This window comes from Pleurodeles waltl, chromosome 6 (assembly GCF_031143425.1).
Source record: "Pleurodeles waltl isolate 20211129_DDA chromosome 6, aPleWal1.hap1.20221129, whole genome shotgun sequence".
NCBI lineage: Eukaryota > Metazoa > Chordata > Amphibia > Caudata > Salamandridae > Pleurodeles > Pleurodeles waltl.
The window spans coordinates 1,259,455,507-1,259,474,402 of NC_090445.1; positions in this window are offsets into that span (position 1 = coordinate 1,259,455,507).

Sequence of the window (18,896 nt, forward strand, 5' to 3'; positions counted from 1 at the left end):
CCACTCACTTCGATGGTGCAGTTGGTAATGACTTCTCTTCTTCCCCTGTACATGTCATGTAGGTCAGCGCCCACCCGAAGAAGGATATTTGGCGTGCCATCGCCAAGGACGTCCGGACCCTGGGGGTCCACCAGAGACGGAGCACCCACTGCCGTAAAAGATGGGAGGACATTCGCCGCTGGAGCAAGAAGACGGCGGAGGCTCAGCTGGGGATGGCCTCCCAACGTGGGAGGGGTGCCCGTTGCACCATGACCCCCCTGATGTTCCGGATCCTGGCGGTGGCCTACCCTTAGTTGGATGGGCGCATGAGGACATCACAGCAGACACAAGGGGGTGAGTACACTCTCATTCTGCTGACTTTGCGCGCAGTGGAGGGGTCTGGGTGGGGGAGGAGGGCTGTGGGTTTCCCTAGGCCAGGGCGAGTTCCGTAGGCTATGCCCCTCCGTAATGCATGTCATGTGCCACTCCAACCCATCTCTGTAGAGTGCCAAGTACAGGTATACATGCCCCTGTGTCATCTATGTGTGCAGATGTCCACCATAGCTATGTAGGCCATATCCCAGGAACTGCATCTGTAGAGCCCAAGAGCGCGGCGTAGTGCAGGGGGCTGCTGTGTCTGTATTGTCTGCCAATGGTAGCGGTAAGCCATGCATTCAACCTGTCTTTCTTCTGTTTCCCCACCCCTTTTTGTGCTCTCTCTGTTCTTTTGTGCATCAGCATCATCAGGCAGAGCAACAGTGGCACCGGAGCACGAGGGGGCTGCATCCCACATGACCATGGAGGGCCACACCACGGACTCAGAATACACCAGTGGGACGGAGGGCGAGGGGAGCTTCACTGCGGTCACCGGATCAGCAACCAGTGACACGGACTCGTCCTCCGATGGGAGCTCCCTTGTGGTGGCGGCAACATCTGTGCCCCCCACTTCTACAGGTACAGCCGGGACCCCCACTACCAGCACCGCCCTCCCATCAGCCCCTCAGCCTTCGTCGCGTGCCTGCTCAGCCAGAAGGGTGGGCATCACCTTTGCCCCAGGCACCTCAGCCCCTGCCCCTGTCACCCCTGCTGCCCTCAGTGAGGAGGCCATTGACCTCCTCAGGTCACTCACTGTTGGGCAGTCTACCATTGTGAATGCCATCCAGGGTGTAGAAAGGGAGTTGCAACACACTAATGCATTCCTGGAGGGCATTTATTCTGGTCAGGCTGCCCATCATCGAACCCTGCAATCTCTGGCCTCAGCACTGATGGCAGCCATTGTCCCTGTGTCTAACCTCCCCCCTCCAACTTCCTCCACCCAGACCCAATCCCCTGTACCTCAGCCTATCCCAAGCACACCATCAGACCAGCCTGCGCACACCTCAATACACAAGGGCAGTTCAGGCAAACATAGGCACCACACATCCCACAGGCACTCACACAAGCATCACCCACATACAGACACAGCAACATCCACTGCCTCCACTGTGTCCCCCTCCTCGTTGTCTCCCTCTTCCCTCCCAATCTCGTCTACACTCTCACCTGCATGCACTACCACTACAGCCACTAGGACTCGCACCAGAACACCCAGCACCGCACCCCGCTCACCTGCACTCACCATCCCCACTACCATTTACACGTCCCCTGTGTCCTTTCCCAGTGTGTCTGTGACGCCCCCTACCAAAGTACACAAACGCGGGCACACAGACATCCATCCACCTCACGATAGCCTCCAGAACATGCACCTGCACCCAAAGTTACACCTCCTACAACCACCTCCTCTTCCTCCACTCCCAGACCCCCTCCAGCTACCCGTCCCAGTGTTCGTCAGAAACTTTTCCTGAGCAACGTTGACCTCTTTCCCACCACCCCCCCCTATAATTCATAGGTCCTGTAGTAGCACCTCAGCCAAAAAATGTCCGGTACCAGTGGTGCCTGTTAGAGGTATGTGGAGTGCACCGGGCACCAGGGCAGCCAGTCTGTCACGGTGCCAAAGGACAGCCAGTCCCCCCCCCTGTGAAGCACCAGAAGTTGGACTGTGCCCGACGGGATAGGGGGAAGACTACAGCCGGTGAAGCCGCTCACAAGGGTCCCCGGGGGACTGTCCACTCAGCTGTCACTCCTCCCAAGGTGGGGAAGGGGCAGAAGAAAGCGCCAAAGTCTGGGAAGAGCAGCACGGCGGAGAAGGCCGCCATCATCCCCGCTGCCCAGGATGCCACCGCCAGCCCCATCGTCACTGGTCAGGAGACCACCGCCAGAGTCAGTGCCCAGGAGGGCAGCACAATCACAGTCAGTGCCCAGGAGGGCAGCACAATCGTCACTGGTCAGGAGACCACCGCCAATGTCAGTGCCCAGGATGGCAGCACAATCGTCACTGGTCAGGAGACCACCGCCAGAGTCAGTAGCCAGGAGGGCCCCGGCAGCCACAGCCCCGCTGGGCAATGAGGGACCGCCATGGCACACACCCCTGCACAGGTCAGAGACAGCAAAGTCAAGCACCGCTGAACAGGGCAAAGACCGCCATGGCAAGCACCGCTGAACAGGGCAAAGACCGCCATGGCAAGCACTGCTGAACAGGGCAAGCACCGCTGAACAGGTCAGAAACTGCAAAGTCAAGCACCGCTGAACAGGGCAAAGACCGCCATGGCAAGCACCGCTGAACAGGGCAAGCAACGCTGAACAGGGCAAAGACCGCCATGGCAAGCACCGCTGAACAGGGCAAGCACCTCCAACTCAAGCATCGCTAGCCCATGTGCGGCAGGGGCAGTGACGGAACTGGGACCGTCATGGGGAGAGTGATGCACTCTGGGCACCAGTCGCCCTCCAGAACCAGTGGTGAACAGCATCCACTACCTCAGTCCTTAACAGGATGAAGCACTCTGGGCACCAGTCCCCCTCCAGAACCAGTGGAGAACAGCATCCACTACCTGAGTCCTTAACAGGATGAAGCACTCTGGGCACCAGTACCCCTCCAGAACCAGTGGAGACTGTTATCCACTTGAGAGACTGTGGCTTTGCACTCCCCAGGATGGTACAGTGGGCAAAGCACCCACTGCAAAGACTTGTGAGACTGTGGCTTTGCACTCTCCAGGATGGTACAGTGGGCAAACCACCCACTGCAAAGACTTGTGAGACTGTGGATTTGCACTCCCCAGGATGGTACAGTGGGCAAACCACCCACTGCAAAGACTTGTGAGGCTGTGGCTTTGCACTCCCCAGGATACATCAATGGGCATGGAGCCCCGTCGTGGATCTGGCGTGGTGCTGTCATCCGGCTGAGGTGCCCCCCCTTCCCTTCCCCCTGAGTTGCCTGTTGTATTTCTATCTGATGCCCCTGCAGTGTTCTCTCCGTTTCTGGACAGGTATCGTGTGTGGGCCTCACCCATGCATTTTGGGCCCAGTGGTCCACGGAGATTGAATGGTGCATACCTGCACTACTAATCGTGATGTATATTTTTGGAATGTGTATATATTTCTGTATATATTAGCTTACTGTATTTTGATACATTACAATGGTTGTACTCATTTCCTTTTGTCTTTGCATTCTTCCGGGGGGGTTGGGGGTTGTTACTGTGATGTTTGGAAATGCATTGGTGTGTGTGTTGTAGTGTGTGAGGGTCGGGGTGGGGGTTGGGGTGTTGCGTGTGTGTGCCCGTGACTTTTGTCTCCCCCCTCCCCTATGTCGTAGGTGCAGTACTCACCGTTGTCTTCGGCGCCGGCATTGCTGATGTTCGTAGAGGAGCAGGAACACTATCGCAGGGAGTATTTGGAGTTCCGGCTCCATGCTGCCCTCCTTCCTCGTGGAGTGTGTTAAGGTGAGCGTTTTCCCATTGAAATGGCTATTTCCGCTTTGTTTTTATCCACTGTGAATCCGCCCCGGAAAAGGTGGCGGATTGGCCTGTTGTAATACTGTGGGCGGTACTTTGTCTTCCGCCTGTCTGTTGGCGGTGATCGCCACGCTGCTTGTCTGTACCGCCGTGGCGGTCGGATTGTTAAAGTGGCTGTCTATGTTGGCGGTTTCCGCCACGGTCATAATTCCCTTTTTTTCCGCCGGCCTGTTTGCGGTATTACCGCCACTTTAACACCATCCGCCAGGGTTGTAATGACCCCCTATATGTTTACCACTCTTATGCTTTTTTTCCTCTTGCTATAATTGCTCTTTATGGATTCTATATTAAGATGGAAGTCAAGATCCATTGGAAATCTTGCACTGGCTCTGAAATAATAGGATTGTTGTTTCCATTGTTTGCACACAACAGAGCATGCCCAAGGAAGTAACAGATAGACAGACTAGAGGATTGTCCCTTTACATCTCACTCCAGATTTTTCCCCTGCATTGATTGTCCCCCTGTGTTGTGGGTATTTTCTCTCAGGCAGCCACAGAGACAAGCAGTTTTTGTATTCTATGACAACATAGTGCTTCCTCATTGGCCAGCAGTAAATTCCCCTTGATCCCTTGCTTCATCATAGTTAGACAAAGCTACAGGCATAGTTACAAAAATAGTGCGGGGTAGTCGGAAGATGTTTATTTTAAAGATAGTTGGAGTTGTACACCTCTACTTCGTGCCCAAAGGTGTGCGGGGGAAACAATCTTTGTTGGATGAGTAGAGAGTTACCAAGATCATTTAGGTAATGAAGCAATTAGTTTGTTAAATAGCCTTTGGGGACTGTTGGAAATAATAGCACAGGTGTGTTGTTTATGTATTGCCATTTTACAATACTCCAGATGGAACGCTAAATAATCAGCTTGACCTTTAAAGGTGCTAAGGAAGGCAGGTGTGAGGTTTGCATGGGCAGAGGAGTGTTGTCCAGCATGTGCTGAAATAAAAGCTAACCATGCCATTACTGTGGTATTGAAGCCATTTGATAGGAGTGTCCAAATAATCATCCGTGCTGATGGCAGAATATACTGGTTGAATGCTGGGTTAACAGGCCAAGGATGGGTCTGTAAGAGTTATGGCATTTGCATCATTAACTTTAAGTGGTGCAGAGAGCACATATTCCATAGTATAAAGGGAGGAGTTAGCCTGGTGGTGGGGAAAACATTACTTCAGAAAGTACATCTGGGGTACATCATTTGAACTACATACAGACCATAAGCCTTTGGTGGATCTATTCTGGACACATGGTGCCAATAGATCAACAGCTCACATTGGCTAGTGCATCTTTAGGCTCCAGGAATATTCATTCAGTATCAAGTATGCACCTGGGATGAAGACTTTTAATACTGACTGTTTGTTTTGGCTACCAAGTAAGGTGGTCGTTCCTGGGGACCATGATGATTACGTGCTTGCAGACTTTAAAGGTTTGTATAGGGTAGCCGTTTCTGAGAAAAAATGGAAGCAAGCTGTGTCAGGTGATGAGATCTTGTAGTTGCTCATAATGGAAATTAGTTGTGATTTAATAAGGGGGAGGTTGGCATGAGGTCTGAGTTGAATGACTTTAAGATGGTGTGAAGTGAATTATCTGTTCATGACTGAGTTGTGAGAAGGCGGGACTGGTTGGTGGTCCATGTAGAGCTGATCATTAGACTGGCATTTTTGTTGCATGAGGGACATGGTGGAATTTCCCCCATGAAGAGGAGACTGTGAGCGGATCTCTGGTGATCTGGCATAGATCAGGAGATTGACAGATTTGTTTGTGGGTGTATGGCTTGTGTGTGTAGTGATAAGTCACATGTAGTTAGAGAATCACCTCTAGGTCCTGCTGAGCTTCCCAAAAACACGTGGTATAAAGGTAGTTTTAGACATTTGTGGTCCCTTGGTTTGTCCAGGATTGGAAAAAGGCATGCTGTTTTGATTCACTGTCATTTGCAGTGGCCTAAACTTGGATCTTTGAGGGAAAGTGCAGTATTGGACAATAGTTATAGTGCTGTGTATTTTATAATTATATAGTATGTTATTTATTTTCATGATGTTTAGTTGTAATTGGTATGTTCCATTTCTTCCCCTGGATTGCTCTGTAATCATCTGTCTGGAATTCTGAGAGTGTTCCGGGAGACAGTTGACAGTAGCATCCAGGAGCTGGAGTGGATGGAGTTCTCCTTTCTTCTCTACTACTAACTTGAATAAAAGTCTGGATAAAACGACTTTGCACTGGTGAACCTCATTTCGCACTCAATGCAAGAGAGGACCTACTTCATTTTGACGATGATTGGCTATTTATTCCCACGTTGTGCTTTACATCTTAAGGAGAACTCTAACTATCCAGATCGGAACAAAGATAAAATCGCTACCAAGGTACTGCTACATTCATGATATGTGTACAATCATTATTTTTATTAATTTGACGTGGCAGCGTTTCCTCCTCCATGTTATTTAATGTTGCTTAGCAACGGAATTTCAAAGTCGCGGCTGCTTTCACGGGTCTTACGTTCAGATTTCAGCAGCATGTGATCACTGCTTATCAACTAACATTGCTTAGCAACTGACTTTGAGCTTTCCAGCGGCTGTCAATAATATTACGTTTTTGTACAGCACACGATCTCTGCCCTTCAGCGAGCTACTGGTTACTTAGCAACCGAAGCTAACAAGATCGGATGCGCAAAGAGATACACTGTTGCATCTCAACGTCTGCTCCTCGGACCCTTCAGATTCACTAAAGTTTTCTAGCAACAGTTTCAAACTATCTCTTCTCCATGTGCTGCATCAGCTGTTAATACTTCCTCGCTAATTTTCATCACAACTCGAACATCTCGACAACCTCACCGTCATCACAGTCCTCCCTGGAAACAAAGTTGTGATAATATTTGAGAACATTTTAAGATTTGAGTTCTATCTTCAGACATGCAAAATATTTCTCCACCACCTTTCTCTTTATCTATTCCAGGTGAACCATCCATTCCATGGCAAAAATGGCAAAATGTTTTTTAACTTACCTAAAAATTTGCAGTAGCGACTTCTCCGCTGAAAAGAAAACATCTGTTCTTCAACATTGTTTAGGTGCAGAAGGCCAGGATATTCTAGAAACGTTGCCAGCAATTTCTATACCAGGTGGAGCAGAAGGAAACTCTTCTTTAAACGAATTTGAAGAAGCATTACTCAAACTAGACAGACATTATTTACCAAAAGTTTCGATCATTCTTCAAAGGTTCTACTTTGGGAAGTGTAAGCAAAGTGATGAGGAGCCCATCGAGGATTATGTAACGAATCTTTGTAAACTGGCTGCCATTTGCAACTTTGGTGCCAACAGTGATGAACAAATTCACGATCAATTCATGCTTGAATGCAAAAGTGACAAGGTCAGAGAGGCACTTTGGTCTAAAAGTGATCCTACTTTGGATGAGGTTTTACAAATTGCTAAACAAATTGAAAACTCCTAATCCTGCATTGAGAATTTAAAGAAATCTAAGAGTTCTACCTCTATCCAAAAGATTGATTCTAAGTCTAAAGCAACCTCTAACACAAAACAAAAAACTAAAATGTTATGTTCTAGGTGTGAGTCACCTACACATTTAGCCAACTGCAAAGAATGTCCCGCTTTTTCAGCAATTTGCAACAGGTGTAGTGAAAAGGGGCACATTGCTAAGTACTGTAAATCTACTAACAAGGGTAATGTAAAACTTAATGAAGTAGTATGTGACTTTGATGACCAAGAATTTATTTTACAGGTTGTGAACAACGTAAACTGTATATCTGCAATTCGTTGTGATTACCCAATGGAAATGGTTGAAGTCAATGGAACTCTAATTTCCATGATGATGGACTCTGGAGCAAAATTATCCCTCATTTCTGAAGGAGACACCATCTTGAGTTGGCCTCACCAAAAACAGTTGGGAATAATCTTAAATCCCAATGCTGTTCCTCAAGTACAAGTACAAAAAGTTTCAAACCTTGAACATGACTTGTGGGTTGAATTTTCCGAAGTCTTCAATTCCAAGATAGGGTGCATCAAAGGATACAAGCATCACATTGTGCTGAAGTCCGGCGCTCAACCTATTGCTTGCAAATTGAGGAATGTTCCCATCAGTCTACGTGACAAAGTGAAGTTGGAACTTCAAAGACTAAAAGATGATGGAATCATTGAAGAAGTTGAGGGAGCTCAATGGATTGCTCCAATCATAGTAGCTACCAAACATTCTGGCGATGTACGGCAATGAATAGATATTCGCAACCTCAATAAGGAAATCGTCAAAGATAGATTTCCACTACCCAATATTTCTGAAATGATTAGTTCATTAGGCAATGCAACATTTTTCTCTACACTTGATCTAACTTCTGCGTATCATCAAGTACAATTGCCGGAAGATTCTAAGCTGCTGACTTCCTTCATTACGGTGTTTGGTGTCTTCAAATTCTGCAGAATGCCATTCGGTCTCTGTTCGGCAGCTGCAGTATTTCAAAGACTAATAAGTAAGATTTTAGGAGGTATTGAAGGTGAATGTATCTTTCAGGATGATGTCCTGATCTTCACTGATACCATAGAACAGCATGAAAAGAAAATTAGAGATGTACTCAATGATTTTAGATCAAATGGCATAACCTTGAAGAAGGATAAGTACAAAATTCTAAAGTCAGACGTATATTTGGGTCATGTTATTTCCGGCAATGGAGTAAAGCCTAAAGAAGATTTTGTCCGCTCAATTGTAAGCTTGTCCACTCCCTCCAGAAAAGAAAAGTGACATTCAGGTATTCTTAGGTATAGCAGAGTTCTATGCTAAGTATATCCCTGATTTTGCAAAAAGGACAAGTTCCATTAGGAATTTGCTGAAAAAGAATTCGGAATTTTTGTGGACCAATGAGTGTGAGTCAGAATTTCAAGATCTGAAGACTTCATTATTCTCAGCCAAATCTCTTAGCAGTTTTCAACCTGGTTTACCCTGTCATCTCACAACTGATGCTTCAAACAAAGGTTTAGGGTGTGTTTTCAAGCAGATAAAAGGTGATGAACCTATTATTATAGCGTTTGCTTCGCGTACTTTGCGGGGTGCTGAGTTCAAGTATTCCACCATAGAGAAAGAAGCGCTAGCAATATATTGGGTGATTAAGATGTTCAAACAATTCCTTTGGGGTGTTCAGTTTGAAGTACATTCTGACCACAAACCTTTGCGAGAATTTTTTTAGAAAAAGGGGCTTGATAATGTCTCGTCTCGCATTTGTAAGTGGGTCATAGCTCTACAAGATATTCAGTTTGTAGTTAAGTATGTCCCAGATTGTGACAACAAAACTGCAGATTGTCTGTCTTGGATGAGTTCAGAGAATGTCTCTGCTGATTCTGGTACTGATTCATGGTGGGTTGTCGAAGGAACTGAAAGTGTGTATTGTTTTTTTTTTTTTTTTTTTTTTTTTTTTTTTTCTTTTTTTTTTTTTTTTTTTTTTTCTTTTTTCGTCCTCATAATTATCACCCATGCTTTGGTAGAGGAAAAATGGTACCGGACGGGGGAAACGTAACCCTTGGGTCGTCCCGTTTGGTCTACGTTTTATTATTCTCCCAATCGTATGCCATCAACCAGGATATACTATTTTCTATGAAACCTAGTCATAACCAAAGCATCGCCCAGTATTGGGTAAGGGGAGTACTAATCATTGGACTTAAGTTGCACGAGGAGGAGACCAGACAGCAAAACAGTAATATACTATTGGTAGACATTTTCCCAGTTCATCCAGAAGTTATCCCTTCTAGAAAGGGGACCTCGTTGTTCCATTATGCACATTCGATTTACAGATATTTGCCAATCCTTAGAACGGGGGGGAAAGGGGTCAACCCATTTACGACAAATTTCTCGTCTAGCCAAAAGTATTAATACAAACAACAGGTGCTCCTGATGTGCTGACAATTTTTGATAATTCATACCCTGTTCACTGACCCCAAACACCACCATAGAAAGATCCAATTTTACGTTCACATTAAATATTATCTTTAAAGTGTTTCCTATCTCCTCCCAATATTCCCACAACTTTGAACATTGCCAAAACATGTGTATATCGTTTGCCTTATCGTCACCACACCTCGGACAGTTTTTCTGAGTTTTCCCGATAGCTGTTAATCTGGCCGGCGTCCAGTAAACCCTATGAAGTGTGAACAAATGGTTTTTCTTCAACTCTGCCGGGCTGGTCGTGAACCACAATTCTGAGCAGGACCTATTCCATAAAGATTTCACATCTAGAGTTGGAAAGATCCCCCCCCACTTCGACAAGGGAAGGGATGTCCCATCCCTTGTTGCTTCCAACAGAGCATGGTACCACAGAGCAACTTCCTTATTAATGATTTTCTGGTTTAATTTCCCTTCCCATATATTCCTTCCTATTTCTCCTATTTGTTGCGATTTAACCCAACTAGCTATCTGAAGATACTTGAATTTGGAGACTGTGCCTCCAGTCCCTTCATAAAGTGTCGACCAGCTTAACAGTTCTGGTCCTTCCATTATCTGGCCCCATCTTACAATCCCACTCACTCTCAAAGGAATTGATAATTTATCAGTGAGGCATTCAGGAGTGCCAGGTGAATCCCAAATGGGGGAAGAGCTGCAAAAATAGGGTATCTCTAGCACCTTCCGAAAGTGCATCCAAATGTTGCATGCATGTCTGAGTGTCTTCAAGCGTACCTTCTTGAAGTACTTAGGATGGCCGAATTTATATAGAAAATGATCTGCTTTTTCCTCGAGGTGTGCCGTTAAGGCTTTCCACGCCGGATCATATTCTGACTTCTTATTCAATAGGTTTCTAATGTTTTTTAATTGAAATGCCAGATAATACTTGAAGAAATCTGGAGACGCAATGCCCCCCCACTCTTTTTTTTTACTCATCTTTTTCCACGAGATCCTTACTCCTTTAGAGGCCCATACAAACGAGGATAAATCCCCCTGTAGTTTTTTAAACCAGCAGTTCTTAAACTCTAGTGGAATAGTGTTGAATAAAAAGGTGAATTTTGGGAGAATACACATCTTCAAAATGTTGGATCTTCCAATTATGGAAAGAGGGAGAGCGGCCCACGTCTTTAGCAATTTTTTGGTTTCTCTGTATGTTATGTTAAAATTTAGTTTAGGTACCTCATTTAGATCATTTGTTAATCGTATACCCAAATATCTGATCTCTTGTTTGACTAAAGGAGAAGCATAAGTCAAATTCCAACACATTATTTCTGTCTTTTCTGTGTTTACGCTGTAACCAGAAAGTTTACCAAATTGCTCCATCAAAGTATTGAACGCTAGTAGGGTAGAACTAACATCCTTGGTGTATAGCATAAGATCATCCGCATATAATGCTACTTTTTTTTCCCAGTCCCCACTTTGAAATGGAGTAATTTCCTTACTTAACCTAAGAGAAATTGCCAGAGGCTCAATATATAAGTTAAAAAGCAAGGGAGACAATGGACATCCCTGTCGCGTACCCCGCCAAATCCTAAATTCTTGTGATAACTGGCCGTTGACCAGAATTCTCGCTGAGGGGCATCTATACAATTCCCTGACTGTCCTAACAAAAGGAAATCCCAAGCCTCCTTTTTCCAGCACTAACCTCAAAAAAGACCAATTGACCCGATCGAAGGCCTTTGCTGCGTCAAAAGTCAGAATCGCCAGAGGGGTCTTTTCTTGTTCCGCCAGATCTATTGCAGCAAATAACTCATGTGTTACATCCTGGAGATACCTCCCTTTCATAAAACCCTTTTGATCCGTATGAATCAGATTGCCTATGGCACTCCCTAATCTCCTGGCTAAAATCCCTGTATAAAGTTTGTAGTCGGCATTCAACAGGGAGATGGGTCTGTAAGATGCACAAGACATTGGGTCCTTACCTGGCTTTAAAACTAGACAAATTATAGCCTCTCTCCAGGATTTAGGCGTCTGAGCCCCCTCAACCAGCATAGAATTAAATAATTCTAATAAAAAAGGACTAATAACTTCCCCCAAGACCTTGTACAATTCATTAGGTAGATTGTCTGGACCAGCGGCCTTTCCTTTTTTTAACGCTTTTATGCCTTCAATAAGCTCAGCCTCATTTATTTTACAATTTAATAGGGTCTTTTCAGAATCTTCTAGAGCTGGAAGGTGTAGTTTTTCTAGAAAATCACTAATCGACTCGTCTGAATTAACCAGGCTTTCTGAGTATACGTCTTGGAAAAAAGATACAAATGCCCCCTCAATCTCTTCTTGCTCCACACAAATCGTATTGTCCGATTTGACTGCTGAAATATATCTTTTAGAGAGGTCTGACTTAACCTTCCATGCTAGTAGCTTACTGCAACCTTCTCCATATTCATGGTGAGCATATCGGCTAGCTTCCCATTTTAACTTACTGCGATTTTCCAAAAAAGCCTCTAGCTTAGTCCGAACATTAACCTCTTGACATATCAAGTCCTCTAATAAATTGACCTTCTCTTCTGCTCGTGCTTTATGGATTGCAGCTTGCAAGGTTTTTAGAGATAATTCCATATCTCCCAATTTCTCTTTTTCTTCACGATGTTTGTATATTGCCAGGCTCATAAGCCTCCCTCTAATATAAGCCTTAAAGGCGTCCCAAACACACCATAAACTTGCCGTACCTTGGTTCAAAAGAAAGAAATCTCTTGTGTCTTTTTTTAATGCTTCTACTATAGAGTCGTCTAATAGTATAGCGCGATTAATTATACATCTAATACCTTTATTTACGACCCTGATATCCAAGTGTAATTTTACAGCTGAATGATCTGAGAGGTGAGCTGGATTGTGGGCTACCTTTCTGACCTCTGGGCATAAACTTTTATGTATTAAAAGAAAGTGTGTATTGTTACTGAAGGGTGCATATCAGAACAAGAATGGTTAGATGGGATGACTAAGGATGAAGAATTATTGAAAATTTGTGATTTGCTCATGTCAGGAAAGTTGGAGAACTACAATGATGATGCAGTTTTGATTTTCAAGAAAATTTGGTCAGAACGTTCTGTATCCAATGGCCTGTTGCTTAGAGGATGTAAGTTAGTGCCTCCCTCTTGTCTGCGTGAACATCTCCTCTATCTTGCACGTTCTGGTCATCAAGGGATCAGTAAGACTAAGGAAATAATGAGGAATACGTATTGGTGGCCAGGTATGAACTTAGCTTTAGAAAGGAAAGTTAGGGAGTGCGTGGAGTGAAGGTTAGTGGATAAAACCTTAAAAGTCAGGACTCAACCTTTAGTACTTAAAGACATTCCCAAAGACGTTTTGGAGGAAGTGTCCATTGACATCATGGGACCGATTTCATGTGGTTCTGTTTCCAAATACGTTGTTGTACTTATGGACATGTTGTCTAGGTGGCCTGAAGTATTGATCACGTCTGAAATGACTTCCAAAACTCTTGTAGATTTCCTCATGACTGTTTTCGGTAGGGAGGGTAATCCTAGATTCATTTTATCAGAAAATGGAGTTCAGTTTACCTCGAAACTTGTGTGTGACTTCTTTTCTTCTAAGGGTATAGTTCATAAGAAGTGTGCCTTGTACCATCCGGAAACTAATAGGAAGGTAGAAAGCTTTAATAGAAAGTCACCCAAATTTTGTAAGCTTTGAGAGTATGTTTTTATAAGAGAAGGGTGTCCCAGAGAGCGGTGACTGATAATGGGCCCCAGTCTATCTCTGAGGAGGTTTATCATTTCATGAGGTTAGAAGGAATCCATCACTATAGAATTACCTATTTCTTCTACATTGAGAATGGTCTGGTCTACCATTTTATTAGAGTGCTTTGTGAAAGAGTACAGTTAGCAATGCAGTGTTTTCTACTGGAAACAGGAAGAAAAAAATGGTGGGGAGTTTCATGGCGACTCTGCATTCGGTGACTAGAAAAACAAATGTAACTATAGGTTATTGAAGGGAACAGTACCATGGATTTGTGATACATTTGCATAAATGGTTTTGGAAAATGACCCTTTTTGAAGGGTCACCCCAGACTTTTGGCCTTCCTTCTCCTTTTTTTCTGACCTCATTTGTATTGGCTTTAGGTTTTTGGGCACTTTACCACAGCTAACATGTGCTAAGGTGCATGTGCTCTCCTCCTTAAACACGGTAACATTGACTCATACCCAATTGGCATATTTAATTTATTTGTACGTCCCTAGTGCACTACATATGCCCAGGGCCTGTAAATTAAATACTACTAGTCGGTCTTCAGCACAGACTGTGTCACCCACACAAGTAGCCCCTTAACCATGTCTTGTCCTACCATTGTAGGGCCTGTGTATGCAGTGTACTGCCACTTTGACTTGGCATTTAAAATTAATTGCCAAGCCTTAAACTCCTTTTTTTATTAAATGTAAGTCACCCCTAAGGTAGGCTCTAGGTAAAGGAAACAAGTTTTGACTTTGATGTTTGAACCTCTTTTGACTGTAACTGTACAATTTATTTAGTTGAAGAGCAGAGAACGAACATAATTTGGATGTTTGCCTGTCAAGAAGTACCCGGTGACAGGCACACCTTTTGTGGTTCATTTATCTTGCCTGTCTGGAGTACATGTTGACAGTCACACCTTTTATTATTTTATTTTTATTTTCATTTAGAATAAAAGGGAAAAGGGGAAGGTTAGTGTGAGTATGATAACAGATGGTATTGTCATATGCAAATTGTGGTGTAGAGTACAGGTTTTGTTTTCTTTCTCTTTGTGATTACATTTTCAACTTGGAGACGGTGGAGAGTACATTACAAGTTTGAGGAAGTTAGTGGCTTCATGTAAATTTGGGGCATTAGTTGATGAGAGAATCCGTGACCAGTTTGTGTTGAAATGTAGTAGTGATAAGATTAGAGAAGAATTATGGCTGAAGAATGAACCGCCCCTAGAAGAAGTTATCTGTGTGACAAAAAGAGTTGAATATATGATGAAATGTGATACAGAGTTGAGTGCAAATAAGAAAATTGTAACTGGTGAATCTGGGAAGGAAGAAGAGGTAGTGTGTGAGGTGAGGAATAAGGAGCTGGTGACCGAAAAGAAAAGAGAGGATACAGTAAAGTTGAAGGGTGTGTGCTTTAGATGTGGTATGACTGGTCACAAAGCAAATGCCAGTATTTGTCCAGCCCTAAAAGTAATCTGCAATGGGTGTGGAAAGAGAGGTCATTTCTGTAAGTGTTGTCGTAGTAAAAAGAAAGGCAACGGTGCTGAAGGTCAGGTGAGAGAAGTTAAGGAGGTTTCGCAGGAGATTGTTTACCAAATTGTAACACAAACAGAGAGATGTGAGCATCCTAGTGAATTCATTAGTTTAGAAGGAACTAGAGTATTAATGTGTTTTGACTCATGTTCACATTTGACAATTATTTCTAAAGAATGCTTTGACACTTTAGGCTTAAAATATAAGAAATTGAAGCAGATAGATGTGAGTCCTGGAGGATATGGTGGACAACCTATTAAAATGTTGGGATTTTTGTGAAGGACATTTTGAGTTTAAAGGGAGACTTATTATAGGGAAGATTTATGTCTAAAATAAAGGTGACAATTTGCTAAATTGGACACATCAAAAATTATTAGGTGTGGTGCTTAATCCTAATCTTCATCCACAAATTCAAGTTCAGGAGGTTTGTGACGATGAGTGTTTATTTGTGGGAAATTTTCCAGAAGTGTTTTCTGACAGTTTAGGATGTCTTAAGGAGTGTAAGCATAAAATCAGATTATGGAAGGATGCTGTACCAATTGTGTCAAATTTGAGGAGAATTCCATTAGCATTACAGGAACCAGTTATAGCGGAACTGAAGAGATTGGAGGGTTGAGGAGTGATTGAAGAGGTGGAAGCTACGGAGTGGTTGGCGCCCATTGTGGTAGCCAAGAAAAGTAATGGAGAGGTTAGGCTGTGTGTGGACCTACGAGCTTTAAACAAAGAGGTAGTAATAGACAAATTTCCCCTTCCTAATATAGAGGAAATTGTGTCTGTGATTGGAGGGGCAAAGAATTTTGCAACTTTGGACTTGGCTTCAGCATACCATCAAGTAGAGTTGGAGGAAAGTTCACAGGAACTCACAGCATTTATAATGCCTTTTGGTGCTTATAAATTGGAAAGGATCCCATTTGGTCTTGTTTCGGCTGCTTCGGTGTTTCAAAGGGTGATGAATAAAATTATGAAGGGTCTAATGGGAGTGAAATGTTATCAAGACGATGTGTTAATTTTTGGGACTACCACAGAAGAGCATCTAGAATGAGTAAATGCAGTGTTGGAACACCTGGGGAAAGTGGGTCTCACTCTGGTTTGGGAGAAGTAGAATATTTGGGCCATTTGATTTCAGGAAATGGAGTGAGACCAAAGTTGGATTTGGTGAATACTATTAGTAGATTAGACTCCGCACTGACAAAGGAAGAAGTTAGCTCATTTCTAGGTATGGTTGAGTATTATGGTAGATATATAAGGAATTTGGCAGAAAAGACGGTAAATATGAGAGGCTTCTTTAAAGAAAAAGGAGTTCAAGTGGGATGTAGGTTGTGAAGAGGAAGTTCAAAACATAAAAGAGGAGTTACAAAAGGCTCTGAGTCTCCAAGCATTCAAACCAGAGAGACGGACATTTGTAATCACAGATGCAAGTGCAAAAGGATTGGGTGCAGTGCTCATGCAAGAAGATAATGGCGAGAGAATGTTAATTACCTGTGCATCGAAACGTTTGAGTGAGGCAGAAAAAAAATATTCTGTAATTGAAAGAGAGTCCTTGGCCATATATTGGGCTCTTAAAAAATTTAGACAGCTTGTATGGGGATTCGAGTTTGAAGTTCTAACCGATCCTAAACCACTAGTGGATTACAAGAGTTTAAGTTTGAGGTGGCTTATTTACCTGGAGCATCGAATGTGAGTGCTGATTGTCTTTCAAGATTGGTTGATGCTACTGGACCTGGAGAAGAAAGTGATTGGGAAAGTGTACTTGAAGGGGATGTTTGTGTAATTGATAGTAGTGTAAAGGAAATTACCTGTGGTGCGATAACTGAGCAGGAGAGGTTGGATGCGTTGAAAGAAGATACTGAATTGTGTAAGGTAATTGAAGCTATGAGAAATGGGAATTTCAAGAATCTGGAGAAAGTTTGGAGTTTGATTAAGGAGGAATTAACAATGGATAAGTTGATGTTGTTGAGAGGAACAAGGCTAATTTCACCTTCCAAACTAAGGAAGAGAATCATAGACCAAGCTCATGATGGTCATTTAGGGATTGTGAAGACCAAAGGAAATTTGAGAGCAAATTTTTCGTGGCCTGGCATGGATTTGGAGGGTGAAAGAGTAGTTTGAGAGTGAATTCAGGGCTCGGCTAGTGACTAGATTTTGAAAACACGTAATGTACCTATGGTTTGCAGAAGATTGCTGAACAAACCGTGGGATGATGTAGCTATTGATATAGTAGGTCCATTTTAAAATGAACACTCAACACCCTATCTTATTGTCTTGTTGGATTTATATTCAAGGTGGGTTGAAGTTAAAAATGTGTGTGATATTTCTTATAACAGTGTGAGATTATTCTTAGAGGAAATAGTTCGGAAAAAGAGGTTTCCCCACATCAATATTGTCAGATAATGGACTGCAATTCTGTTCAAAAGAATTTGAGAAGTATCTTGAAAGTTGTGGTGTTGTTCCCAAAACACAGCTGTGTATCATCCTGAAATGAATGGTGCTGTAGAGAGGTTTAATAGATATATCAAAGAAAGCATTCAACTTGCGAGAGTGAATGGGTTGCATTGGAGAAAAGAGTTAATGAGGAGGATTACAGCATATCATTTCACACCACATGCGACTACTGGCAAATCTCCATTTTAACTTTTCAGAAGAAGGATTCCCAATGCCAAGTTGTGTCCTGGATGGATGGATTGGAATAAGAATAAATGTAATGTGTTTGAAACAAAGTGGAGGGAAAGGGAGGAAACATTGTTACTCAAGAGAAAAGAAGATTATGATATAAGAAAAAAAGTTTGTGAGAAGACAGTTGATGTAGGAGATGAGGTAAAAATTAAAGCTCCTGTTGGATGTGCTGAATGGTCAAAATATACTAGATCTATGAAGGTCATCAAGCTGTTCAAGAATGCAGTTACAACTTCAGATGGGAGAATTTGGAATCTGAACAGATTGGTTCCTGTCAATGAGCCTCTGAAGGAGAAGTTTGTTCCTACAGAAGAAAATGAAAACTCTGAGTCAAAACTGACCTTCAATAACTTTAATAATCAGAGAAAAGGTTTACATTATGAGGAAAGGAAAAGCAAATGAAGAAGCATAATTCCTCAACATTTTAAGGATTACTTTTTAAATTGACTGATATGTTTCTCATGATTTTAATGCCTTTATTTTCTTAAGCTGTTAACATAAATGAAGAGTTAGTTTTGAATTTGTATTCACATTAAATATCGAAGGGAGATGTGTGATGTTGTGTTCATGATGAGTAGTCAAGAATACCTACTCGCTCGTCATGTAGTTGGAACGCACATCGCGAGAGGGGACACGCAGAGAAAAAGGATGGCAGTTACTGAAGTTGGGGGGCTGAGGCGTTGTTTAATTGAAATAAAGACGCATCTATTTTAATCCATTTCGCATCTTCCGCAGCGTTTACTGTACCTCATTCCAGAGAGGATTATGAAAGAGAGTCTAAAAGTAGTGGTGGGAGGCAGGGTGGGAGTAAGGAAAGAGGGAGGTAGAAAAGTGGAGTCAAACAAAAACAGACTAAAAAGTGTCAGAAAAAAAGGAAGAATTTCAAGTCATGGTTAAAATTGTTAGTTGTAATGTTAATGGTACTAGGAAGGGAGCAAACAAGAAAAATAAACTTCTAACCGATTGGAGTACAAGGATAAAAAATTCAAATCCCACCGCATATTTATCGTTTATTTAGCTCATGGTCCTCTACTGTCGGTAAGTGAGTCCTAAAAGTTAATATGGCTCATTCATTTATAGATATTAAGATATCCTATCCTTATTCAAGGAATACTATGCAGATCTGTACCAGAGGAACATTTATTATGACGCCAGTTTCTGATAAATATCTCAGTAACATTAAACTACCTACAGTAGACGAACTGCAGAACAGTGCCTTAGAAGAA